We start from the raw sequence: 7,739 nt of genomic DNA on the forward strand, positions 1-7,739 counted from the left end.
GCTCTATGTTATTTGTGTGCATCAGGGTCTCTCTCCACTGCCCTGGTAAACACATTGCATAGGACCACAGCCAGTGCATAAGAGCTGAACAGAGCTCCTCTATGTCCTCACCATTTGTATTGCTAAACACTGAGAAATTGGCCCCTTTTTTCTGCAGTGGGTTTTTTGTGTGTTTAGCATATCAAAGCTGTGAAAATAACCGTGTTTGCATTGCCTCTTCCCTTTCCAGGTGGTCTATCATATCTGGGCCCTCAGACCGGATGGCACGAGCTGTGTGTGCTGATCAATATAGCATCTGGGTAAGGGGAACACCCCTGGCTGGCACTGCAAGTGTGGTAGTTTCAATAGAAGTGATGGCAGCCATGGCTAAACAAACATGTCAAAAGCCTCATTCAAATTAGGCTTCTTTTTACATAAAATGAACATTTTTTGATGGACAAATATCACCATACTAAGAAAGATAACCTTGCAGTTACCCTTTGATAAATTATTGACTGCAAGTCACCTGATAAATGATCACCCCCTAATAATCATTAAGTTTATTTATGTAATGCATTGATCCTTGTTCATCAGTTGCGCTCCGTCGTAAATAAACTAGATTGTCATTTTTAATCATATTAAAAGGGATCTAAATATTATTCCTGTGAACTGTTTTGTATTAATATTGTACTTTATTGGCATCAGTTTGAATACAATTATATCCTCCTTGCAGTAAAGCTCCCTATTGTTCATGACCTTGTACCTTGAATGTCTTTGCGACCCTCTGCTTGTATACGTATGTACCATAAACATTTCCCCCCTCTTTGAATATATGCAATAATCCTATCTCCAGCCACATGAATACCGGCCCTCCATAATATTGTAATGCTAACCTCCAGACTGCATGCCTGATAGCCACTATTTTATCACAGCTTTGCCTTTTTTATGGGTCTGGTGTCTCTTTAAAATGATTGCCCCTGTTTTGATCTGATTAATTTTGTGTGAGCACAAACAATTACTTTTCATCTTTATCTGCTCAAGGAATCACCCTTTTTTTATGGGTATCATTTATTACAGGTGGACAGCTACTTGTTTATTAGAATTTCAAGCAGCCTATCGCTGCTGAGATCTCCCGCGGTCTATATTTACATTTCAACTTCAGCTAAACAGGTATGACAAACACACACAGCAAAGGGCCAGCCATGGCCACGCTTCATTTTCATATTGCCTCCTCACGAGCCAGCCAGACTGGACTTAATGCAAAAGTTCCTGACATGGTGGCAGAAGGCGCTGAGCGGGAGGGAGAGAAAAAGAGAGAGGGAAACCGAATGAGAAGGAGAGAGAGGGAGTGAGAGGGATGGGGGTGGAGGAGGTGGGATGGCGAGAGCAGGTTGACTGAGTATGTGTTTGAGCTTTCAGGTGAGTGTCCATCATTCAGGGAAAGAGAATGGGTTCATGGCCTCTGAAATCCATCCATGGCAAGGGGGTCTTCACAGTGAATATAAATATATGTGTGTGTGCCACGGCCAGGGCCACTCTTGACAAGCCAACAGCTGTTAATTATGAATTGGCCTGCAGCGAGGGAGACAGGCTAGTGAATATGCAGAGCTGAAGGAGCGCGCAGGGCCCGTGCAACACAAGTGTCAGACCCCCACTGCACCTAGAGTGGCAGGGGTTGACCTGGGTGTCAATCACAAGCACTGGCCAAGCAACAGGACAGAGTTTGCTTGGAAAGGACCCAAAAAACTGCAGTTTGACTCACACAGAAATTAACTTTTCTATTTGACGACAGTAAGCAGAGGTAAGTACAATCCTTACCCGGTAAAATTGGAATATTAAAAATTAAGACTCAAGGGTGAAAGGAGGGACAGTTCAATCTTTGTACAGTGCTTGTTTTTAGTTTCTCATGACTAACTGATGCTGTAACAAGCCAGTTACTTTTTTTCCTTCTGTCTGCAGGCATTTTAAGCAACTTGAATCATAGCTAAATGCACGTTCAGAATAGAAGACAGCAAGTACATTTTAATTAAATAGAAATGTACTTCAAATAGAAGTACCACAAAGCAACATTTAAAAGACACATGGGATATTACAGTTAAGAGAAAACAAGGCCAAGTTTAAATTCTTGCTAGCTGCTTTAGTAAGGGCTTTGAGCTAATTGCTAACACAAGATTAGCATCAGGCTTAGCTGTTTTTCACACTCTTTATCTTATTTGGTTGAACCTGTTAGCGAAGATAAAAAGAGCTAATGAGACAATAAGTTGCTAAGGGCAATATATATATATATATAGAGAGAGAGAGAGAGACATGTAAAAGTATATACTGTATATTGAGATATTTGGAATCAAACACCAAAGATGCCAAAATTTTGATTTATGTTTTATGGATGAATTTCTGTATACAGCCTCCTTAGAAAATCCCATAGCAATTGTTATTGCATTGCTGTATTTTACTGTATTTTTAAGGTACTGAGTTTAAATCAGAGCACTAAACCAAGTAAATGATATGGCAACAAATGCACAGCTAACAAAGACTAGATGAGAAGCTTCAACTTAAATATGTCTTAATTTCCTGTTGATTTTGGTATTGGACAGTTAAAGCTGATGGTACTTTAGTTTTAAGTATGGCCTGATTTTACTGATATTCCTCTACATTTGGGATGTAATGGCTCTCTAATGCAGACAGGAGCCTAACCATGCAAAGGTTAAAAAAAAATGTCATCCCTAAAATATATATGCACATCTCCTTCCAGTCACAGTGGAGAGCCCCTGTGTGTATACACTAGCTATTCACAGTAGGACCAGGGTTAACAGGGCCTGTGCCTTTAATGACAGGGATATCTCCAGGAATTTTAATTAATTTTCCACTCTTAGCAGCTGAATCTGCGTTAATTTCCCCCTCAAGGACTTTTATAAATTTCATCATTAATAAAATCAGACATTCAATTAGTCCCAAAATCCAGATTGCCAACTGTTTCATAACAGTCGTGGTCTGATTTTCCCTTTTTTATTAGGTTGGGTGAAAAAAAAGTTAAAACTAATTTCATTAATCTAATTGTCATAACTTCGAACCATCTCTTAATTAGTTCAAATTAATATGATTAATCACAATAATGACAAAAACTCATTCAATTACAGGTTTTCAATGGCAAGTGGATGTGTTCGGGGTGATAGGGGCATAAAGGATGAGGGCGGGAAGCTGAGCTGGCTGCGAGAGTTGGGATTGGTCGTGATTATTCCAATGACTGACAGGTTATCAATCATGCTGCACTTTTAATAAAGGCTGCCTGAACTTCAGTGGAAGGCCTGGCTCGGTTGTCTCCTTTCTTGTTTTATTTCTTCAAAATCCTTTGGAACTCTCCTCATTCCTCTATGAAATATGATCCCTCTTTGAATGACTTGAGCTGCACATTTTAATGAAGAGAGTAGTGTGCTTGAAAACAAAAGTGGACTCATCCATATGTAAATAAAAAGATGGCAGTGCATATGCTCATCTCCACTACCCCATTATTGCAGAAAATTGCATGCGTTTATGCACTGGAATGATATCACTTTATTTTCATTTGTCTGAGCCGTTCGCTAAAGCTGAAGATGAGTCTGCCCCCTCTTGCGTTCCTTTCTCTCCGATCCTCTGCAGACATATGGGTGTGAGAGGTGCCTGCTGCTTTGCTTTCAATCAGGGCCACCGATCTAACAAAGCAGGGAGCGGAAGCATGTCACCATTTGTCACATGCCACTGGGGCACAAGTCGAGCAGCAGGTACACCCTCGGGTGTGTTAGGCCAGGAGGGAGTGCTGCAGCTGCCAGTCTCAGGCAGGTTCCCTCTTGTCCCGTGCTGTCCCCCTGGGACCAGCCACCCAAATGTCCCCAGTCAGTTGTCTGGGACTATTTGACCTGTGATCCACCCATCTGGAGAGAAGGCTGCATTCTAACGGCTGCTTAGTTTCCATCACCCTGAGGAGGAAGGAGTCAGATGATCAGTAAGTCCATCTGCGGTTTGAGATCCCCCCCTGGAGACCTCGGAGTCCTAGAGATGTACCTGTTTTGGCTATTCATGCCCGCTTATTCCCTGCATTACTTCAGACACCATGATTTGATCCCTTCTCTCGTGGGGATTGGTACTCAACAGGGGAATTCACCTGCCATCCCAGGTGAAGCCAGCGAAGCCTGCTGGAGCGTTACGTAAAGCATAGCATAGATACATATGTTATGTCTCTGTGACAGTGCTTATCATGAAGCTCAAGGGCTCCCATCCTTTACCCAATGGTTATATCTCACACAGCATTGGATCCATGTCTGATGCATATCATGGGTGACAACATAGTTGAAAGCCTGGAGCAATGATAGACATGTAAAAGTATATATTGTATATTGAACTGCTCAAAGCAGTGTACACTGCAGCTTTTAAGTCTCTCTACTCTGCTGTGGCATTTGTTTATAAACCCTAGTGATTACAGGCTGCTGGATGTGATGCAGAACCACATAGTGCCATACTTTCTGGATGTTGCGACCACATGGGGCACCATATGGAGCAAGTTCCTTTTCTCTCTCCAGGACTTTTTAGACATGTCACTTGGGCCTAATCATGCGTTTTTCTGCACAAGGAGAGAATTGGAGTGTCTGTGCCAAGCTGGCTTTTGTGCCCATGCAGTTTTTCCACCAACAAAGTCGATCAATAGTGCCCAGCATCAATATGTACACAATACACAAACACACAGTTACAGACAAGCGCAGTAAAACACATACACACACACACATAGTTTACCTCAGTCCTATTTAGGAGTCCGAGCTTATGCTGTCTGTTATTCAGGCCACCGTGCTTTAGACCATTTCTTATTGTCATCATGCTTTTTAATTAGAAGAGAGTGGGAACTGGTGGATGGGGGACCATACCTCAGTAGTTTAGCCTTCCAGAGACTCAGGGACAAAAAGGGCATTTTTCAAGGTCTAAACCCACCCTCCCCTAATATGCTCAGCCATCTCCAAGTCCCCAGCCACCCTTGAGAGGGAAGCACAGCCTTCCATGTGCATAAAGTTGAAATAAACTGCAGTCTGTATTTTCATTGGGGAAAGTGAACCCAATTTACACGCTGCTCCATTGGAGATGAGCACTCTAGCATACCCTAGCTGGTAATCTTGCCCAGATTCCCCCCTTTGTGTCCTGCATTATTGTTGAAATAAATAACCTTTCACTGCAATCAGTGTGGGGATCTTCACTTAAATTATCGCCCCACAGATAGCTCACTCATGATCTGCTTCTATATCCATTAACTATCCGGGAAAGTGATTTATTGGTGAAGGGTAAGAAAAAGGGAATGAGGAAAAGCAGAGGATTCGGTTGGGTTAGACAATAGTGCCCTCTACTGTCTGCAAAGTGGATCAGCGTGACGGAGTGAAGGCTGGAGTCCTGCACTGATAACATCTTCAGCGGTGATGCTGCGATGGAGTTTTAGGAACGGCTCCTGTATCTCTTGTAAACAAAAACCTTGTTATATCGTAGTCTAAAAATTCTGTTGAAATGATCAGACATGGCAGGATGAGCAGATTAGATAGACAGCAATATTAGCGCACAATGAAAAGGCCAGTGTATCCAATACTCTATTCAGAGAGACAGCAAAAACACATTCATTTCAGATTGTGGCACGGGCATCATTATGCCCTCTCTCAGCAGCAATTCAAGCCAGGGCTCCACTACCTACCCCCCTCTTCATGCCTCCATCCCCTCCTCTGCAGTCCCTCCATCCCCACACTCCTGTGATGTGTCGTTACACGCTCGACTGGCTCCTCTTCCATGACAGACTGTTACTTCCTGGAGCGGAAACACATTTGATTGTTAACATCTGGGCCATTACAATTGCAAACTAGGGCTCTGTACATCAATCAGGAAGTGATTTCAAAACAAAGAGACCGTCCTCCAATCAATCTATTGGGAAGCGGGGGCATTACATGCTCCTGTAATCCCGGCTAATTAGCGGGATAATGGGAATGAGATTTATGAATCTGCTGAGGAGAGTGGAGGTGCGAGGGAACACTCAAATTAGCAGGGATGCGCAGCAGCCATTGCTGCAATAAGGAAGATGTGCTGTTGATTTTTTTTTATAAACCTCTTGCTGCCTGGCCACCTTTGGCTTGGTGTCATTGTGAAGGAGGCATTACAGGGTAATGTACAGGAACTATGTAAGGCAGGGGTACAGTAATCACAAAGAGAACCAGGACTATAAAAGCATGATCAGATTCTTAATGCTCCTGTTGAACATCTGCCACTTTGCAAAGGAATATGGTTTACATGTTATTAAACAACGGCACTAAAATGACCAAGGTACTTTAAAGACTCTTCATATTAGATGTGTTTTTTGCTAGCTCTTTGTATGGTTGTTGCTTCCTACACACCAGTTGTTCCATGTTTTACATTTAAGCCTCCTCTAAGCTCCCCACCTAGCACATGTTTGTACATTTTTCTCAGCTAAAAAGTGCCCACTTTGTGAGCTGTATAGCTACACACATCGGTCAGTGTTGGATTGGAGATAAAGGAGCTCTGATGATTTGAAAGGGAAGAGGCAGCCTGGTTGTCTTTGTTGCCTGGAGTGCAGTTTATTCAAAAGTAAATATTTTGGGAGTCTTGACTTCTGGTTTTATCATCATCGCCGTTGTCTCTTCCCTGTCTCTCTTTATCACCAACTACTTAAAATCTATGATGTTAGCAAGAATTACACTCTAAACTAATCCGATGCATATTTTGGAATTTAAAAAATGTGGCAAACAGCCACCAGTCTCCTCTTTTCCACAGCTGTCTGTATGAGTGTATGAGAAAGATTATGTGTACAACACTTGCTGTGTGGTAGGCACTGTGTGTGAGGCAGTGGATCCCTGGAGGTGGCTGTCTTGGTGGGACCCTGAAGCCTCTTTTGCCCCAGCGGGCCCCGGGCCTGACCTTGCCCGCTGGCGGGGGGACATCTCCCATTAAAGCAGTGCATTGTGATAAGGCCATTTCTTTTCCTTCAGCATCCCTTTAATGTCATCCCTGAAATATGAAGTCATTAAGCGATATTAAAACAGTGCTGACAAACTAATTAACAGAAGACATTATACGGGATGGGCTCGATTAATCCGCTTTAATTGCTCTTTTAAATGGGGGCTCCAATTAAAATTAATAAAGATTTACTGGTGATCGCACCAAACTACACCAAGAAGTGGTTGTCTGAAGGGCAGCCTAAAGTCAGCGGCTTCCATTCTCAAGTTACACTCCCTTTTGCTCCGAGGGCCCTCCCTGTGCAAGCCTGCCAAAAAGCCCCTATCCATGAGCAGGAGATTAAACAGAGGGACTCTCCCAGTGCCCCCAGTCCCACAGCTCCTATTGTTTCTAGCTCAGGGGTCTTTGATCCTGCCTTTGTCTTTCCAGGACCCTGCTAAGGAGACCAGATCTGTTTTTTTAATTATTTTTTTATTTTACACCGCACACACTGACAGTGCAAAATCATCCATGCTTCTCCAGCATCCAGACGCACATTTTGCAAATGAAAAATCTGTTATGGCAAAACATTTCATTCAGTATTTCATAGGGTCAGTTTGCAGTGCTTGCTGTCCTAATTCTCTTGGCATCCTCTCAGATTCTACACAGTGACAAGTGCACCCCTGTGTGGAGAATAGTGTGCATGACGCAATCTGATGCTAGATATTTAATAGAATTAAACATTATACATGCAGAAACTTAAATTTATAAAGAATTGTAGCAATTGGTTGGAATGTGAAAACATATTTACA

Source organism: Oreochromis aureus, linkage group 19 (genome assembly GCF_013358895.1).
Source record: "Oreochromis aureus strain Israel breed Guangdong linkage group 19, ZZ_aureus, whole genome shotgun sequence".
Classification (NCBI taxonomy): domain Eukaryota; kingdom Metazoa; phylum Chordata; class Actinopteri; order Cichliformes; family Cichlidae; genus Oreochromis; species Oreochromis aureus.